This window comes from Aythya ferina, assembly GCF_964211825.1.
Source record: "Aythya ferina genome assembly, chromosome: 1".
NCBI lineage: Eukaryota > Metazoa > Chordata > Aves > Anseriformes > Anatidae > Aythya > Aythya ferina.
Genome location: NC_140296.1, coordinates 92,079,947 through 92,099,765, shown reverse-complemented (window position 1 = coordinate 92,099,765; position 19,819 = coordinate 92,079,947).

The window sequence follows — 19,819 nt, the reverse complement described above, 5'->3', positions numbered from 1 at the left end:
CAGCTGGCATGTGCAGGGGCCAGCGCTTCAAAAGGACACGCTGAGGAATGGGACCTCTCTGGGGGCAAGGGGGAGGTGCTGCAGATGCACAGGGACAGGGCGGGAGGCAACAGAAATGGGAAATTCTGATCAGACACTAGAAAAATAAAAGTCCCCGTGCGGGAGGTCAAGGATGACCAGAGATGCTCTGCGATCTGCACCCTTGGGGGTATTCAGAGCTCAGCTGGACGAGTCCCCAGCACAGTCCTTGATCTGTGTTGGCCATGCTTGGAGCAGGGGCTGGGACCAGAAGTCACCTGAGGTCCCTCCTGACCTGCACAACTCACTGGTTTTATGACCAAGCAGGACAAGTCCCAGTGATTCACAGAGACAGCCTGAGGAGGGAGACTGAGCTAAATTCTTCTCTGCTCTATCACCGTTAAATGAGAAGGTGCAAGAGTCGCCTTGCTCACCCCGGGGACCGCGAGGAGCTGCTCTGCATCAGGAACCCACGAGATTGTGTCCACCATGGCATGTCTCTAAGTCCATTAAGGCAGGAGAGTTTTATTTAGTTTATTTTATTCTCTCATTCATGAGAAATCACGGAATCACAGAACTGAAGGGGTTGGAAGGGACCTCGGAAAATCATCAAGTCCACCCCCCCCGCCAAAGCAGGTTCCTCAGATGCTTGGCCCAGGCCAGCAGGAGGTGGCACCACCGCCGCCGCCATTTTGTGAGGAGCACCTGAAGCTGAAGGGAAATGGACAGCTCAGGGTGTTTGCCAAGGATCACATGAAGTGCTTCATCCCGTGCAAAGCTCATTTCCACATTTTTATTTTTTATTTTTTGGCTGCCAGAACTACAAGGCCCCTCCAGCCCAGCTGACCCCAGCTCCAGGCAGCAGCGGTGCCCTGGGAGCAGGAGCAGAGCAGGGGCACGGCGATGCCTGGCCCGTCTCAGCCAGAAAGTAAACACGATGGAGGCAGGGAGGGATGTTCACAGGATTTATGGCTGTCACCCTTGAAACCTGCAGCTCGTTTTACTCTCTGTGGCAGGTAGTTTTCTCTGAATGAGTTGCAACACCACAACAACCCCTCGTGCTCAACCACAGCAGGAGCGCGTGTTTGTGACAGAAATTGTGAATAAAACTGATGGGATTTTTTTAGTTTTTAGTTTTTAAGAAGTAGAAAAGTAATGATATGAGAACTGAGCACAAGCACTTTCACAGGAACTGGCTGCTCTCTCCCGTTGGGTCGGTGTCTTCGCCCAGCACATAAACAGCACCGCTCACACAGCCCGCAAGGAAATCTGACCGGCAGCGCACGCTGCCTGGGTGGGGAGATATTTTTGTCCTAAGGCCCCAAAGAGGAAGAAACAATATTGAGCAGAGAGCATAGGTGAGAGGCAAGCTGTGCGAGACAAGCCTCGGGGCAGCCTGGGGAAGACGGGTGAGTTGCTGTGTGGGCGAAAGCCAGAGACCCCTGTGGCCACAGGGATCAGCCCCGGAGGATGGGAAATGGGAATTGTGTGTGGGAGCCGGAGAGATGAGCCCCTGGTGCTCCCAAATAGAGGGGAAGAGTGGGAGGAAAGCTGAGCCGAGTTGCGGGCAGAGGCTGCTCAGCCCAGAGCTTTAAATGTCAGGGTGAGGAAGTGACCAAATGTGGAAGGAAAGAGAGATGGATGGTATTGGAGGGATGGAGAAAGTGGGATGGCTTGGCTGGAGCAGAGAAAAAGATGACTGCAGCTGCCCTGCCTTGGATAAGACAGAGAGAGTTGGGTAGGATGAGCTTACAAAGCGATGCAGTGCTTGGCCATCCATCAGGGAGCACAGAGAAGGTGGCACAGACTCAGGGTACGAAGAAAGCAGCGCTGTAGGGACAGGGAAAGGAGAGGACTTCATGATGCTGTGCACATGGGCAGCTCCTACCCTGAGAGAGGGAAGCCCTGAGTGCCAGAGGTGTGGTGGGCATGGATGGGCCATGGCCAAGCCCAGCAAAGAGCTGGGACCAGCTCTGTTGGTGTTTTGAAATAAGCCTCACACACCCCATCCACCAGAGGAGGTTTCCCCATGGTGGGCTCCTTAGGGAGCTGCCACCCAAATACAGTGCCTTGCAGGAGGGTGGTGGCTGCTGGCAATGCCACTACACCTTGGGCTTCCTCTGTATGCTCAGCTCTGTCCCGTCCCGTCCCGTCCCATCCCATCCCATCCCATCCCATCCCATCCCATCCCATCCCATCTTTGGGTGGAAGAGCTGGCTGAACAGAAGCAGTAGCTCTGCAAAGATGGTCCAGGAAAACTCAAAACGAAGAACCACCTTGAAAGCATCAACAGATGGGGCAGCAAAGGCCTGTCCCCAGGCCTAACACATCTCCACTGAGTGGTATCTGTGACCCAGCCTCCTAGTGCCCATGCACAGAGCTAGGTAAGGTGCAGTAAGCAGTGCTACATGACCCAGGGAAGCCAGATTTGAAGAACTGTCACACCTGGGCTTTCTTAGAGCTCTGGTCCAGATTTGTTCTCCAACACCCCCAGTGACTGCTGCTTTTTGTGTCCGTCCTGGACAGCAGTGGGGGGGGGGGACAGGACTGCAATGTAACCACTCCTGGAGGGGGTAGGAGAAGTCCTCCTGCAGCCTTGTCTGCCAGACTGCTCTCACCCCTGCTGTCAGCAAGCAGTGATAGTGGAGGGGAAGTGTTGGTTTTCCAGCAAGTATTATTTTCTTAAGAATTCCTATCCCTTGTAAGTCACTGGAGGATTTTCTGCTGACTTCAAGGAATGAAATCCTAGCACTGAGATATCCAAAAAATGTGTGCAGGGGCCAAGGAAGTCGCTCTATCAGCTTTTGGGACACCATTTGGCTCTAAGACCACTCTGCACGGAAACACAGTGGAGATTTAAAGGCCACATCTCCAAGTGGAACTCACCAGTATGGCTTTCCCAGTCTGAAACATCTGTAGCCCCCCAAAACAAAGTGCTAGCCCAGTATACATTGAGCCCACTGCAGGCTTAATTAAATCATTTCATGCTGCCACCCCATGCTGCTGGAAGAGCAGTTTGAAATATTCTCAAATAAACAGGCACCAAGTAAAAGCAAGGGTCAGTGTTTAAGAGCCCATGGCTTGTGTGAGGCAGAAGAAATTCTCTGGGTGCTTACTAGATCACTTTAAAAACAGCTGGTATGGGGGAAAGGGATGCACTTACCTACAAATATCCAATCTCCTGCAAAGCGAGTGCTGTTTTCTGGGAAACAGCCCTCCAGATGGGACCACCCCGACCATCGCACAGGAGGCATTCTCAAACCACATGAATGTGCAGTGAGGTGGAGGCTCTAAGTGCTGGTTCAGACCTTCTGGAGAAGGTCAACACCCTGTTTAACTTCCATTAATGTTACTCCAGTCACTTTTGATGGTACTGAATAGAAAAGAAAAAAAAAAAAAGATAAAAATCATCTTAAAAGCTTTGCAAAAATACCACATTTTTAAAGACAGGCGCATTTGCTTTAAAGTGGTTTTAAAAGGAAAAGAAAGAATGAAAGGATAAACCTTTCTTCCCAGATTCCCAAATTCTGGGCTGGGCACTGACCAGGACATGATTCAGGGCTGGTCAGGCCGTGCTGATGTGGCCAGCGGAGATGGCCAGGTAGCAGCAGGGAGCGTGGGGCAGGAGGTGTCCCCTGTCAGCCCACACTTTTGGAGCAGCACGGAGCGAGCAGAACAAAAGTCAGGTTTTACCACTGCCATGACAACTTGAAGGGTCGGAGAGAAAGGCCGTGAGGAGCAGTCTGTGTCCAGAAAGAAGAGAAGCAGTGGTCACAAGCTCCGAGTGACCGCAAGTGCCTTACGCCACGCATAAATGTCACACCACATTTTAACTACTGGATCAGCCTCGTTCAGCCAACTCTGGACTGGTGACAAGTCTGCTGCACTGCTTTTTAGCATGTTTCCCTCAAAGGATTATCTAGCAACAAACACTGCGTTCAGAAAAGTGCTGCTGCTGCAGTTCGAGATTTATTTTAACTCTCCAGAAAAACAAAATCTCTGAATCAAAACAAAAAGAGCCACGAAGGAGTGTGGGAAACTTTTTTCCTAGATAAACGTGAAGTGACATCGCCGTGCTCCCTGCACCCTGACGAGGCTGCTCGGATGCCACCCGGAGAGGAAGGAGGATGTGTGGGCTAATGAGTAATGGTAGGACTTCGCTACAGGGCTCTGAGTCAAGGAGCACCTCAGACAAATCGCTAATTGCCTGTGATTTACTCCCAGTTATCTGAGGAGCAGCAGCCCAGTCCTGGGAACACAGCGAATGTTTAATCAAGCAGAGCTCGACTGCTGCTTTCAAACCCGGGCTTCCAAAGCATGTGGGATAGTTGCAGCATGTCCTTTAGCCCTCCCAGCAGCGGGGGCAAGCCCCCTTTCCAAATGCAACCTCTTGGCAACCTGCAGGGACCCCAGGCGCAGAGGGGCCAGCCTGTGCCCCCTGTGGCCATGGGGCTGGAAGGGGGTCAGCCGTCAGCTGTGTGGAGCTGAGCCAAGTGAGATTTTTTTCAGGCGTCTCAAGCCGGAGGAAGGTTAGCTATTATTACTAGATAAGGCATTTTCCATCCCAATATGACATTTGAAAATGCCCCGTTCCCAAATAAGCATTTCTGAGAAGCCTGAACAAAAACAAAGTGTCAGGATTCATTGGTGAGACGGCTGCATGCCGCTGCAACTAGCCCCCCGCCCCCCCTGCCCCTGCGTGCTTCCCCCTTTGCCTTCTTCTTTCAAGGAAGAAAAATAAATGTTGAAATTGGAAGGCTTCCAGCAGAACTGAAATTTCATTTTCCAGCAGCCGGGCCAGGAGGGTCGTGCAGGCCCATGGGGCTGGGGGCTGCAGCCACTGCTCCAGGGGGTCCTGGAGGTGGTGTCAAGCAAGGTGACAGCTCTACCTGCCCATGGAGCAGTGGGATCCACAGGGATGGGAGCGCTCGCTTTGTGCAGCTTGCTGTGGAAGCCAGTACTCCTGGATATGGCTTCTCTTACTGGGATTGTCCCTCACCTCCCCAGCTAGCACACCATCCGCCTGGGGTGGTCTGCACGCACCTCTCGGGTGCAGGGCTGGGACCTCGCGGTCAAGCATCCCCTGTGCCAGGCAGCTAGCCAGCCCTGCACTCCCGCAGGGTAAGCATCTGAGGAGGATGACCCCTCTCTCTGCTCCACGAAGCTCCTGCGTGACATTTGGCCATTGCCCGCCACATCCAGGGGCAGAGTTCAGAGCCCACGCCGGTGACTCAGCACCTCGCTGGGCCACCGGCCCGCAGCAGGGCTCTCCTGACCCGATAACCAGAGCGGGGTGAATCAGCCCATCCCTCGAGGCTGTTAACCCAGAGGGAAGCTGCTCCTCCAGAGAGCACCCCGCACCTTGTAGATGAGGCGAGGTGAAGCGGGCACCCGGCTGCTGCCGGCGGTTTTGCAGCCGCAGCTCTTTGTGCCACGGGTGGTTTGAAGCACCGTCGGAGCCAGGGCTGCGCTCCCCACCTTCGGCAGCACAAGCCCAACGCCTGCCTGCGTTGCGGCGCTGTCTCCATGCCAAGCCCTGCTCCGGCTGACGTCTGGCAGAAGTCTTGTCAGATAACCCCAGGGGTCAGCGCAGGGATGGGGGAGAAAACACCGGCAGGGAGAGTGCTCGATCGCTCGATTGCCACTGCCCTCAGCATTCGTGAATGTGGGGCTGGAGGGAAATCTGTTGAGAAAGACGAGGTCTTGCAGGGACCACAATGAGGAGGGGGCAGCAGGAAAGCACCGTAGATTCACGTTTCCTAATTAACGGCATTGCCACACGACGGAAGGAGAAGTGGAGCAGCATGAAGGTCACCCCCATTGCCTCCTCTCTGTCTTTCCTCCCGCCCTGTTCTCCTCAGCTCATTCTGGGTCCTGTTGTTGGGGATGCATTTATTTCTCCCTCTTACCAGCCTGCTGCTGTCACAGTGTCTCATGATGGGCGACCTATGTCATGAGACACCATTTATTCCCTGTTGGGTTTTGTGGTGGTTCCCCACGGTACTTTGTCTGGTAACACCCTTCTTTGCAGCCAGGACCCCTTCATGGCCTAGCTGAGCACCAGGACCCGTCACAGGGCATCCCCACACAGTGGGGCTCCAACCACCTGCAGCCTCTCGGGCACCCCATGTGCTCCAAAACATCTCCAATGCTGTCTGTCAAGGGGGTGACACAGACCGGGCATGACCCAGTGAGCAAAGGGGAAATACAGTTCAGTTCAGTGACAGACAGCAGTCATGGGTATGAGTATCTCTGACAAAAACGCCCCAGTGTAATTGCAGTTCTTCATTTCTCAACCCTTTTCCTCTCTTACAGCTCCATGCTAGCAAACCAGCCCAGCTTTTCTGCCTCCTGCTCTGTTGGCTGAAGGCTCTCTGACTACCTTGGTGGAGAGGAGATGCTGGGGGGTTCTTATTCTGCAAGGACTATTATACTATTAGGGATGTAACACAAGCACAAACACATACATGCAACGCACGGGTATTTATTTATCTAAGAGCTGTGAATGCTGCTGCCCTTTTTCTTTTGGCTGTAAGTTCACTTCTCCCACAGTGCCTCCTCCTGCAGATCACCCCACATCCTCTATCCCAACTCATCGCTTCCATGGGGCTTCTCTAACCCCCTGCTTAGCGAAAGGCTCAAACACACAAGAGCCCCCCAGCACCTCCTGTTCCCCCGGCAGCCTGCTGAGGCCGCCCATGTAAAACCACTCCTGGGGGAAGATGAATAATTTAGGAACAAACTGAAGCCTCTGTTGTGTTCCGAGCTGGGTCTCATGTTTGCTTATCACGGCGACGTCTGAGCCCCTTCCTGTAATGCATTTCAGCCATCTGTTGAACCTTTGTCGTGTTTAGAGAAACATGATGAAGAGGAACCTAGGGTAGTCATGAACCACTCGTGGTCCATTAAGAGCTGAGGAACACAAATCATCTCCGAAGGGTTGCCACTGCGGTAGGCATCTCTTCCATCTGGGTCACCCATCGAAGCCACACAGACCACCAGAGCCGATTTAGGCTCTTTGATTTTTAAAATCAAAGATTTAGGCTCTTTGATTTTTAAAATCAAAGATGTTTAACAGGGTTGCAAGGGTTCCTGGAGCCCTTCTGGAAGGCCCATGGCGCGCATGTGACTCGGGGCAGCCATTTTGACTGAGGCACGCAGGAGGAGATGGCGTGCTTTAAAATTTAACACCAGAGAGATTTTATGTAAAAAAAAGAGAGTGCCCTAAAAAGATCAATTACCTACATAAGTGAAAATCTGGATTGGCAGTGTCCCGTTTCAGGCAAAGGTGTATTAAGCCATACAACAGGTCAGGAGCAAGGCGCAAACTTTAAACGTAGGTACAAGCAGAAGCTCAGAGCGAGACACGCTCACCTTCCCATCAGCTAAGCGAAGGGATTGCCTGTGGGAAGTGCTTAATAAGAGAAGAAAGGGTGGCTGAAATGCAACTCAGTCTGCGCTCCGTGTATCTCATGAAAGCACCACACTGACAGACGCCTTCTGAGAAGCCTCCAAGTGGGATTACCGAAAGCCGGCTGGTTTACAGGAATACACAGGGCAGCTCGGTGTCTCCATTCACTGGTAGCTCGGGGCTGGGCAGAGGGAACAGCTTAGTCACTGTTAGGGGAACCAAGAGCTGAAACCTTCACCTCTCTTGCAACAGAGGAGGAGTTGTTTTTTCCTTGCCCACCACTGAAGTCACAGCTTGTGTGTGGCGGACAACTCTCCCCCACTTCCCAGCAAGCTTTCCATGTCACTGAGTCATACCACTGATGTCCCTGTGGGGAGGTGCCCGAAAATGAATATCTCACAGGGAACATTGCAAATACCTTGGCTGAACAGCTGGTGGGACAGCAGGGAGTATGGGGGCCTGACTTAGAGGCCGTGAGGTAAATGCCGTCACCAGAGGCCAGCCCAAAAGCTCCCTGAGGTCAAAGAAGACTCACGCTGATCCCGGTGGATTTCTACTGAGGGGTTAAGGACTTTGGGTTAGGTTTCCAGAGGTGTAACACTAAGGTGTTGCCTCTCATAAACTTACTTCTCCTAAGTTACTTCTCATAACCATAAGGTTGGTCGGTCCTCTCAAAGCCTTCCTGGCAGCAGCATCCTCGTATCCAAGGGTTCAAGAATTGAAACGTCCGAGTAAAAGGGTTTAAACCCACATTCCTCATCCCACATGGCACAGCAGAGCACGCTGGGGTTGGAAGAGACGATCTCATTCCCTCCTGCTGAAGCTGTTCCACTTCACATAGATTAATTAAGTATTGATGCAAGTATTGATTACTCTTGTGCTACGTATCGGAAAACTTATCCTCAACCTTTCGTGGCCATTTTTCCATCCCTCTATAATTAGACACCCGGGCAGATACTCATCCCCTGGAGAAGGCGATGCTGGGTCGTCACCGTGTCCTGCAGGTCAAGACCAGTGCTCGGCAGCAAGGCAGTGAGAAGGAGCACTGGTGCCTTGGTAGGCAGGAGGAGAGCACTGCCCTTAGGCTCAGCAGCCAGCAGCAAGAGCAGTGCCACCAGCAGAGCCCGCACTTGAGGAAGGTGAATGCCAGCCACTATATTAGCTGTAATATTAGCCATTTGTGCAATGGGAGTGTTTTACCAACCTGGGCTGCTTTGGGTCAACGCAGTAAAGGCACACACACATCCCTGAGGAAAGCCCACAAACTATTGCAGCAAACCGGTGGTGGCTAGGCTTGTGCTCAGGGAGATTGCAGCTGTCTTGGTGAGCAGCACCCTTCTTCATACCCCAGCTGAACAAAGCAAGCCTGTGGAACAGACATGCATTAATCACATCCCCTCCTTGCATGCAGACACCGTTTGAAAACACCTTAACTGTGATATTTTGGAAGCCCTTCGTTTGCAGGATGCCAACAAGGAAGAGTCAAAGAGGCCTACAAATACCAAAAGCAGAGGAGTGTGAAACAGTTCCTCCTAGTGTGAGGTTTGATCTACATGTATGCCTTCCCCAGGTTTTGCTCTGAGTCACAAGGTTAATGCAGGTCTTATATCGCAGAGCTATATTTCAGCAGAAACTCTTGCTCCCTGTGGTGAGGCAGTATACAAATGCAATGGTTTCATACTTATGGGGCAAAATTAAAAGGGAAATGTGCTTTTGTTCAAAGTGGTTGGTGGATCTTTTGATCAGAAGTCGATTTTCCAAGGAGACTTCAAGTAAGGTACGTCAGCACTGGAGGTGAATCTGCCGGGACTGCTCCCAGAGGGTGCCACTGACCCGACCTGGGGTTCTGCCCCAGCATCATCGATAAACTCCCCAATTTTTGAGTGAATGCATGCTGTGTGTCAGCACAGTTCACTGGCATGGGGTGCATTCGCTTCAGAAATAGGAAGTAAACAATAGGTCAGATAAGAGCTGTCACATGTTATTCACAAACAGCGAAAACAAAACTCAGAAGTTAAATAGGGCAGTTTTTCGTAACACCACCTAAGCTAAAGCTCTGCCGTTTGTCAATAAAAGCACCCTTGTCTATTTACTGGCACTGAGGGAGACAACTGAGACGTTTTGCAATTTATCAGCCTCTTTGCAGCATGAATATTTGCACGTGGCCGAGCTTTTTTCTTTTTTTTTTTTTTTTTTTTTTTTTCCTTGCCCGAAATCAACAGAAGAGTGCATGATTTCTCACTAACGACATTGCCAGTTTCTGCCAGAATCAATAGGCTCCAGCAATGCCTTTGATGTGGAGATGTGCTGGTGAAGCAAACTCACTGCGGTCTGCTTTTAATGCTTTCAGCGTGCACGTTCTCAGCGGCGGAGGGTGGAGAGAGGGAGATAAAACAAGAACACAAAACACATTTGACATGACACCTTATCCTACCCAGAAGCAGAGAGGCGCTCAGATCTCACAGTTCCTCCGTGAATGGTGCTTCGGTCAACAGCTTGAAGTAACATTGCCTAAAGTGGCATTTATCTTTGGGGCTATCTATCAGATTCCTTTCCAATTTTGTTGCGTGCGTGTTCCTTGCTGTTTACGCCCTACATGGTTAAAGGGAATCTTTGTTGCTTCCCCACAGGTTACAGCAAGGTCAGGACTCAGCACTGTTCATCCCTTCGCCTCCTAAATAGCGGACGTTCAGTCCTAAAGGCTCTGTCTCAGAAGGGGAAACGTACCCATGAGGATACCTTCTCTCCTGGCTGCCCGTAAGGTTACCTTCTGCACACAAAGCTGGCCACGCTGGAAGCCTTTTCTGGAAGCCTGCCCCAAGGTCTGCAGTGCAAGAACGAGTTTATGTATGATTGCAGACAGAAATGAGCCCGTTTCTTCCTGCTTTAGGCTTACATCTGAAGCTCGGCTAGAGGGATTTATCCCTGCACTGACCTGAGACAGGCAAAGCAAATCAGTCCCAGGAATGAGCCGAGACCACCACCCAGGTCACTGCAGGGCCTGATTTGCTTCGCCTGTCTCAGAAGAGATACACAAATGCACGGAGAACACCTTCTGTGAGGACACCTCTGAACACCCCTCCCTCTCTCCTTCACCACGCAAAGACTCAGGGTACAATGAGTTGCCAGGGTGAGGGAACCGAGTCTAGATTTTGGGGCAAAAATTACACTTAGCGAATCTCCAGCTGAGGAGACAGAGCAATAACACGGGTCAACTAAAGATCTGAAGACAAAAAATGAGGAGAAAACAGGGAACACCGTGCATGGTCAAAAGCCTGGATGGATGTTACTCAGCTTGCAGAGCTTCCCCACCTCCTTGAGGGGTTGTGAGAGCTTGATTGATTCCTCCGACTGCAGGAGAGGAGCCGAGCAGGGAGCAGCACTATTAATACCTCCAACTCCAAGCAGCGAGCCGCCGCGGTCTGAATCTGATGAATTTCAGGAGGAGCCTGAAACAGAGGGCTCCTTTGCTGTCTGTGGTGCACTGAGCAGCTGTTCGAGGAGGGAAGCAGCTCTGCAGAGGATGAGTCTGCCCTAAAAGTCATTGCTAGATTTTCGGGAATTTCTGGGAATTGACTCCCTTCTATACTGCAGCTGTCCCAGCAAGGCTGAGTGCACGCCCCTCTGTCTCATGCAGAAGCCTGGAAATCTGATTTAAAAAAAAAAAAAAAGGCAAAGTTAACATCAGGCTACCTGAATTGACTTTAACGAAGTTAATTTTTCTGAATTGCTCCCTTGAAGCCGGGAGAATAATCAAGAGCTTCACACTGAATCTATTTTACCATCACAGAATATTTTACAGTTTTGTAACACCAGAAAAAGATGGACGCATACCCACCAAAGCAAGCTCAGACATCCCCATCCCACATCCACCTGCACGGGATAAAATTTCCCGCAGTTCCTGGAGGCTCCAAAAGCTTGTCAGAGCCACTGAAATCTGGCAATGGTCAGTTAATAGGCACCAACAGAACGGGATGACCGTAATCTTGCATGTAACCTTAGGAAATCTGCTCGTCCACACATCACGGGGAGGAATAGCAGCCTCTACCCTATGTGAACAGTCTGCCACGTGCTCAGGGCTTGTAGGAAGGACGGCAGTGGGAATCAATAAACAGAGCAAGAGGATGAAGACACGTGGCCCCGTGCTCCCTGGAAATCCCCCGGCTGCCAGTCGGAGCCCGCCCAGGGAAGGGTTAAAAGCAGCGCCTGGAAAGTTTGGCCAGATGACTTCCTGACGGAGTTTATACAAGTGTAGTGTGCGCAAGGACGTCTGTGCCTACGTGCCACTTCTCCCGAAGCAGGCTGAGCCGAGCAGAGGGAGGAAAAAAAAAATAATAATAATAAAAGCAGCGCAGATGGGACCAGGCTGAAAGCAAGCGCCTGCTGAACGCGCAGGGTCATCGCAGCATGCACACGAACAGGGGAGCACTTGGCCAGGTGGGCTCCGCCTGCCTCTGTGCTGCGTGGCAGCCCTCGCTGGCCTCCCAGACGAGAGGAAAAAGGGGTTGGGGACGAATCAAGGATCCTGCACAGCCGCCTGGCTGATGGACTGGCCTGCTCTCGGCAGGTCAGCGAGAAGGCAAGCTCCACATCGCTCACGTTTCGCAGCACATCAACCTTACTCTTAATTATGTCGTTCCTGCAGGGCATGCCATCCCTCCTGCTCCTGAGCGGGGTGAGAGGGCACAGCCTGGGGAAGGATTAAGCCCCGGTCCCTGTAGGGATGCTTAGTCAGTGAACCCGTGCTTCTCATTACATACTTTCAACCTGCTGTCATTCAACAGTCTTGTGGAAGGGTTTACAAGCTCGTGCTGCCTCGGAAATTTCTGCTTGTTCATTGCAGCTGTTCTCGGAAAGGATGCTTGTTCCGAGTGCATCTCTCATTGATACCACAGATAATTGCATCTGGAGGTCAAAAGGAAGGTTTTTCCAAAGTGCTACCATTGCAAAACCTGCCTGCAATCCCAGAGTCGAGCCGGGCTTCTTACAGACCCATCACCATCACCAATAGCTAAAAAGCTGCAGATACAATTTAGATAACGATGTGAAGCAAAAACAAGAAGCACAGTTCCTTTCCCGAGAGCTGTGCTGACTTTGGAAAGTAAGACACGTAAATAGTAGAAATTGGCCACCTAAGTAAAATGAGCATTGCATTCATTGATTGCTTTTAGACCAGAATGATAACACTGAATCCTTTTGTTTGGCCATCTAGATTCCAAAAGCCATGCTATTTTATGCTATTTTATTCAGCTGGCCCCTACCCCTCCCCCCCCCCCCCCTTTTTTTTTTTTGTATTGAACTTATATTCAACTTAAGCAATCACAAATCCTAAATTCTTGGTTTCAATTCTCTGGAAGGCAGCTTCGAAGTAAGCGTTGACTTGCTCTCTCTGTTTTCTGGCTATTCCTGCCGTTAAATTTCTAGCACAGACAGTGTCATTTCTACCCAAACACCAAAGCAGACCTGTTTTTGTTACAGTCCAAAATGCAGGCAGGGCAATTAGGAGGAAGAAACGTTGCTGTTTTGTGCCACTGTCAAGAACTCTGCTGAGGATGACAGGCCAGGGACCTGCTTCTTGCAGCATAAACAGATTCAGAGCTGATTTTCCACCTCTTGACGTCTCCCCCTCTCTACAGGCTAGCACAGGCTCAAGCCAGGATAATTAGGATTAGGCTTAAGCGAGACACTGGAAAAGAAGTGATTTTATCTTAATGCCAGTGCCCCGCACCGGATTGTCTCCCCCTTGAGCTGACGTGCTAAAGAACGGAGCTGTGTGGTGAACTGATTTACACGGGGTACACAGCCTGCGTCCCAGAAGTGTCCCTGCTCCGGACAAAAAAGAAAAGTGAGTTAAGGTCAAATACTTGCATCTGAAGCAACGTGACACGAAGAACAGCCCGCTTTGGTTGGCACCCTGTGTGGTTTACCAGCGGTCTCTTGGTCCGGGGGAGGAATGCAACATCACAGCCCAAAGGGCAGCAGGCCCTGTCGCAACGCTGACAGCGGGTCACATTGCATGGGAGCACGCCATGCAGGAAAGGTCGCACCCTGGGCTCCACACCAGCCTGCCCTAGTTGGAAAGCAGGCTTTTTTGGACGTGGCACCGCGTCTGCCTTGCTCCGGAGAACTTTGATCAGGCTCAGCTGCTCGCCACGCGGGGCAGATGTCACCCAGGTCCCCGGCAGCAGTGGCATTCCCAGCAGGGAGGCGCTGAGCTGGGAGCACACAGAGGGAGGGCTCATTTCTTAGAAAGAGGGGAGGAACAGGGTGCTCCGGGGCTGGGCAGCCGGCGCACGGTGTTTCACAAACACCAGACCCGTGTGAACTGAGCTCGACCCCCTGAGGGTGGAGAATCCCAGCTGAAATCCCTTGCAGGACAACTTCTCCTGCTCTCCCCTACCCTCTGGGAGAGCAGGCGCCAACCTCCACGAGGTGACTTCGTGTCCCTCACCCATCCAGTAACCTACGGTGTCAACGGGGGCTTAATTTTGCCCCATAGGGTGATGCCTTGCTGTTTGGAGCCCACCTCTCTCCTCATCCCCGTCCTGCTCTGACAAGAAGCGTGCTGTGTGACTCGCAGTCACGCCACTTTTTCATGCCTCAGTTTCCCCCTCAATATCTAAAAGGGGCTGAATTTGAAAACGCGCCTTCCCTTCCTTTGTGAACGTCTTTGATACCGAGATCTGAAGGACAACATAAGAGCTAACGTTGACCTACGCTTCCCTTTGCTGTGTCCAGACCTATTTAGTGCCTATTTATGGCAACCTGGTCATTAGCACTAGAAGAACAAATCCAGTACAAAGAAAGCTTTAAACCACTGAAGTGGGGTGTGCCGGGCTGTCAGAACAGCTATTGTACATTACTTTCCTCCTTGCCCTATCAAAAGACAAAAGCTTCATTTGATGATTGAAGACACAGAGAAACCAGAATAGCAATGGAGGCTCCTGGTGCAAAAAGAAAGCAATTCCATGTTTCCTAAACCCCACATTTCTCCCTTCCTCTGCTCAGTCCTCTTGGTCCTCTCCACAAGGGGATCAGAGCAGAAGTCCTCCAGCAGCTTCCAGCTCACCTCTTGCCGCTCCTCAGGTCAGTGCTGGGCTGTTATTCCAGCAGTGCCAGAAGGTTTGGATGTGTTTTGTTGCTCGGTTTTCAGGCCAACAGCTGAGCAAGCAGCTGATGTGAGATGTGGACGGCCTCTTTGTCACACAGAGAGCTGCTGCCACTTGCTGGCATCTTGTCATGTATATTTGAAAAGGATTTTCCCTCTGCATTTCTTCTCATGGAAGATTTCAAGGGCGAAAACACCTTGAAAGGAGGCGGTGTGCCTCCTGCTGAGCCTGGAGGTTTCAGTATCCCACAGCTCTCTCAGCACCCTTCTATTGCACATTTTATTTCCTTTTATTTCCTCCCTGTCCCTATTCCTGAACCAGGGCTGCTAACTTCTAGCTCTAGACCAAGGAGAAGTCTAGGTGCCTTGGTTTCACTGAAACTCAGAAGTGATGAGTAGGCGTGGGTTCATCAGATCCTTCAACACCCTGCCTTTGACCTACAATCGGGCTGGAATGGGATATTCGTGTTCAGGTAGGACCAACAGGTGAGATCGCCTCAGAAATTAAAAGTAAGAATCTTTTTGTGAGAACATAATGTCCTGGTGGGTTTCATTTTAATGAAAATGATTTTCATAGCGGCTCAATAACCACTGAAAACACGCATGGCAGCCACTGTACATACCCTATCTGTATGTTTTGTCACTACGTCATTTCTTGTCTTTCATTCAATTCCACTTCAAAATGTCCATCTGGCCGACATTGCCTGCAACATAGCAAACTAATTCCAGTCTTGACCAGTCCTAGAGACCCACAACTCTGTTTAAACAACACCGTGGAAGATGTGGGTTTAGTAGCATTTTCCAGCCTGGGTATGGTGGGAATGGAAATCCAAACCCTCCTCAAAGAGGCACCGCGTTGGGCAAGTGGATGCAGAAAGGAGGGAAATCTAAAAATCCAGAACAAGACGAGATCTTACGAAACAAGCACTTTACTTCAGGTGTCAGGTGCTGTGGGTGCTTGGAGGATGTTGTGCTGTCTGAACAGACCTCTTCTGGCACCCCCATTTCCTGAGAAAACAGGCTTAGAGAGATGTTACAGTTGACACAAATACACGATCAGGAGGGGATGGATTTCTCCCAAAACATGAACCACGAAATCACCGGGGAACACCTTTCTGCCCAGGGGGAGAAGCCGTGCTGTGGAGCCTATAAACTCAAGGAACACCCGTAAAGAGAAAGCCCTGTTTGTTTGTTGACCATTAGCAGGAGATTAGATAAAGCCTAATTAATGCACTCCAGTAATGCTTTCTAGGCTCAGTGTCTGACAGACAGATAAAAATGATTGCAGAATGTCACAGGCTTACCCCCAGCAGAAGTCAAAGGAAGAGAGAACACTTTGGCTGCTAAGTCAAAAGGGTCTTCTCTACAAAACAAATGCATTAATGAGTTGTTATCTAGTCTGTGCTCACTGCCTCCTTTGCTACCAACAGGCTGCAAAGTGCATCATCCAGGGGAAAGCCCAGAAACAAGCATACCCTTCTAGGACTCCAAATATCTATTTTCTATATTAATTTGCACATATTCTGCAGCATGCTGGAGCTCATCTTATATCCTTGGTAAAATATCAATTTATTTCTTACGTATAGTCACAGAATTACAGCAACTTCACAAATATCTTAACAGAACCCTTTAGAGTCATGAGGACCTACAAGTAGGTATTGATGGCATCCCAGTTCACAAAATCTTATCAAAGCCTTGCCACCATCCAAGCAGGTTCTGATGGAGCAAACTAACACATCACAAGGCCTTCCTGCCTCCCACCCAGCCTCCAAACGCAATGCTGTCTTCTGGGTCAGGGCAAACAATTCCTGTTTCTGTTACACTGATCAGTCACCTTCCTGACTAACCTGGGGTCAAATTCTTTCCTGGGCCTTGGTAGGAGTCAAATTGCTAGCTGGTTTTATAGCCACCCATGACTTTTTTGTGGTCAAGTGGCAGCAAAATGGAAAAGAGATGAACTGAAACCAGGATAGTGGCTGATGGAGGGAATGGTAGGAGCAGTAGAAATGACTGCTTCAAGCTCCCCAAACCACTTCTGGACTGAATCGGGCAACCAGCGAGGACAGAAGAGTATCTCAAAGGCTGTGTGAAACACCTCAGGATTGTGAACCATGCACAGCAGGCAGCATAAGGCAGAGAAAGGGAGCTGGATGCATGCAAAGCAATCCACCCAGCACTGAGGTCGGTGAGGCAAAACGCAGCAGAAAGACAGGCAAAAGGAGAGGTGAGGCCTGCCGACACGCAGGGCCCAGTGCTGCTGCCACAGTGTCAGCAGGAGCAGGGCCAAAATGATATTAAATCTGCAGAAGCATTGTCAATATAGCAAAACGCTAAATGTCGGAGGGTCAACTGCAGGCCAGCTACCGAAACCCAGACAGGCTGTCTGAAAATTGAAGGGAGGATAAGCTATAACATGCTAATATTGCAATTCATCATTTCCATTCCTTCTCTGTAACTCATACACCTTCTTGCCTGTTTTCTTATGGAAACAGAACACCCCTTCTGATCCCCTTCCTCCCTGACTTTAATAGCTTTTGAACCTTCTGGCCAATTTTGATTGAATTTACTGAGCAGAATATCAAAGGTGCTCAAGCCAGTGCAGGGGTGAAGAAGACAGAGACAGAGGGAGGTGTCCCAGCACCAGGAAAAGCTCTGGCCAAACTTATGTCTTAGACATCAAGGCCAATTGAGCACTGGACACGCTTTCTTGCTAGTAATGTCTTTGGGAGACAGTCTCTTCTTAATGACACAAAACAAAGTCTCCTTTTGTATGCATGCACATCGAATGATGCCCTCAGTTTGGGTCAGTGCTTGTGCTGAGGCCCTGCCCCGAGCCCTAACCATCTGCCCTCCCAGCGGATCTGCACACACCTGCCTCCCCTTTCCACCCAGGGCAGAGTGGGAGCTATTTCACAAGAGTGCTCTCCTCCTGCTTGCTGGCTGTTTATAAGCAGAGCTAACAATCAGCCTGCACAAAGCAGCAGAATAGGAATGGAAAGCGTAACATGACAATCACATGCCTGGCAGCAGGCCAAATGCTGACAGGGAAGAAGCCCAAGCAGGCTTGTTAACCTACTAAAACCATGTAACTTTTCCCCACTGTCATACTCAAAGATGGCTTCTGCCACAGCAGGTTAGTAAAGATTTATTTATCAGGTCTGAAGCACAAAGGGTAGGATATTCTAGCAGGACCCTGCTGGGAGGCTGCAGAAAAATGTGGTAAACAGCAGCAAAACGATGTGCTTGTGGTGAGCGTAAGTGTTTTGGGGTTTTTCCTTTTGCTCAAAGCTCTGCTGGTGGCTACAAATCTTTCAGTGCAACTTGCAGTGTGCATTTATTAGTTACAGCACCAGCACTCCTTGTACCAGCCCGAGGAACCTCAGGAGAGCCTAGCATAGCAGCAGAAATCGTTTTGCAAGGAAGGCAGGATCAAGGAACGAGTATCTCAACGCTGATCTCTTCACCGCTCTGGCAGCAGCGCTAGGAAACTAAGGATCACAATACGGAGAACAAGGATGTTAATTCTGCCTAAATAACAGACTGCATTTCCTCTCCCCGGCTGTTCTGGGGAGCTAATTACACAGATTCCCAACTCAAAGAAATATAAAACAGTCTGCAAATGATTGCAATGTTGATGTGCTGGCAGTCCAAACCGTGACATATGGTCCTTCAGTATGCCATCCCAGAGAACAGGCTCACGAGCAACGCTCATTACGCAAAATAATGTCGTAAATAAGAGAAAGAGGCTGATTTTAGAAACGTGCTTGAGGTAGCCTCCTCATTTAGCCCCACAAGAAGACAGTCAGTGTTTTGCAGAGCTGCTACCAGTCTGGTGATAGGTTCCCAAATGCACCTCCCTTGAGGGGGAAGGAAGGTGAATCACACCCAGCCGGGATCCCTGCCCAGTCAATACCCACATGCAAACTTTGCTAAGTTTTTGGCACCTGTGCTCCCTCACTTGGACCCTGGCTGAGGAGCTCATGGAGTAAGGGATGCGTGCACAGAGTGCCTGTAGGCCAGGAGGGAAGAGGGGTGAGACACCAGTGCCCCAGGAGCTTCCACGTGCCTTGGCCAACAGCCACCTGCTGCAAGCAGGGTTGGTGATCCTGGAGGTGGGCATCACTCCTCGTGGCACTGGGCTTGTGTAGTGCCCCACAGGGGAGATCTTTCCTGGCTCCTCATCCTCCACGCTGTCCTTGCCCAAGCTCTTCCTCCACAGTACCTGACTTGGTGTTTGTGTGACCTGGCCCACTCCCACCAGCCCACCCAGACCCCATCACCCACCAGTGCCCCCTTTTGCCCCGGAGGGTGCCTGGCCTTGAGCAGAAACCCTGAGGACCAGCTCAGCACTCTCCCCTGGCAAGCACAGAAGTGAACTTCCCTGTGCAAAGGTTAAGGACAGACGTAATTTATTTTCTCCTTCCCCTTGGGGATACAAAGTTCAGCGGCTGGGACAGCACAGAGCTGCATCCCCACACCAAACAGTACCGAGACCAAGGTTATAGCCCAAAAAAGAGGTTCCCTAGGCTCCACTGCCTGCATCCTCAGCCCAGCCCAGCCAGCCCTCCTGCTGTCCCATCAGGACAGCATGGCACCAGCAGGGCAGTAGGGGAAAGGCAAGGACAGCATGACCAGCTCCTCCCTTAAGTCATCATTTTGCTGCTCGTAGGCCTGGGCAATGGGTTATTTTTACATGCCTAACATCTGCCCTGGACACGAGTAATTTGCTGTGGAATTTATTTTTCCAGGAAAGAAAAAAAAAAAAAAAGAGCACAGTGCCATCATTTTTGCCTTCATTACTGCCCACTGATATCCCAAAATCTGGAGTGCCGAGGGCCCCAGATAGCCATTACCTTGCCCTGACTGTGTTTGGCCTTCAAGCAGGCAAATATAACTCTGGTAACTGCATAGAGGAAAGCTCAAAGAGGCCACTGGAGCCTTGTGCCTCTTGGGAAGGAGGCAGCAGATAAACAGGATTAGGGAATTTAGCATAGCTCAACCTGCCAATTTCTGCAAAGAGGAAATGTAGGCAGTGCCTGCAGCCCTGATTCAGAGGAGAAGCCTTTGAAATGCCTGCCAGGCCAAACATGTTAAGATACAAGCTGCTTTTCCTCCGTCCCACGGTGCAGTGTGGGGACCAGCCCTCCTCTGTGGAGCCCACCCTGCGCCCAGGACACCCTCTTCAGCAAGCAGGCCTGATCCTGCACTGCCCTCATGCAAACCTGCCAGAGGGTCAAAAATGAGAAATTTCACCAAGGAAAGGGTTCCCGGGATAATCTTCA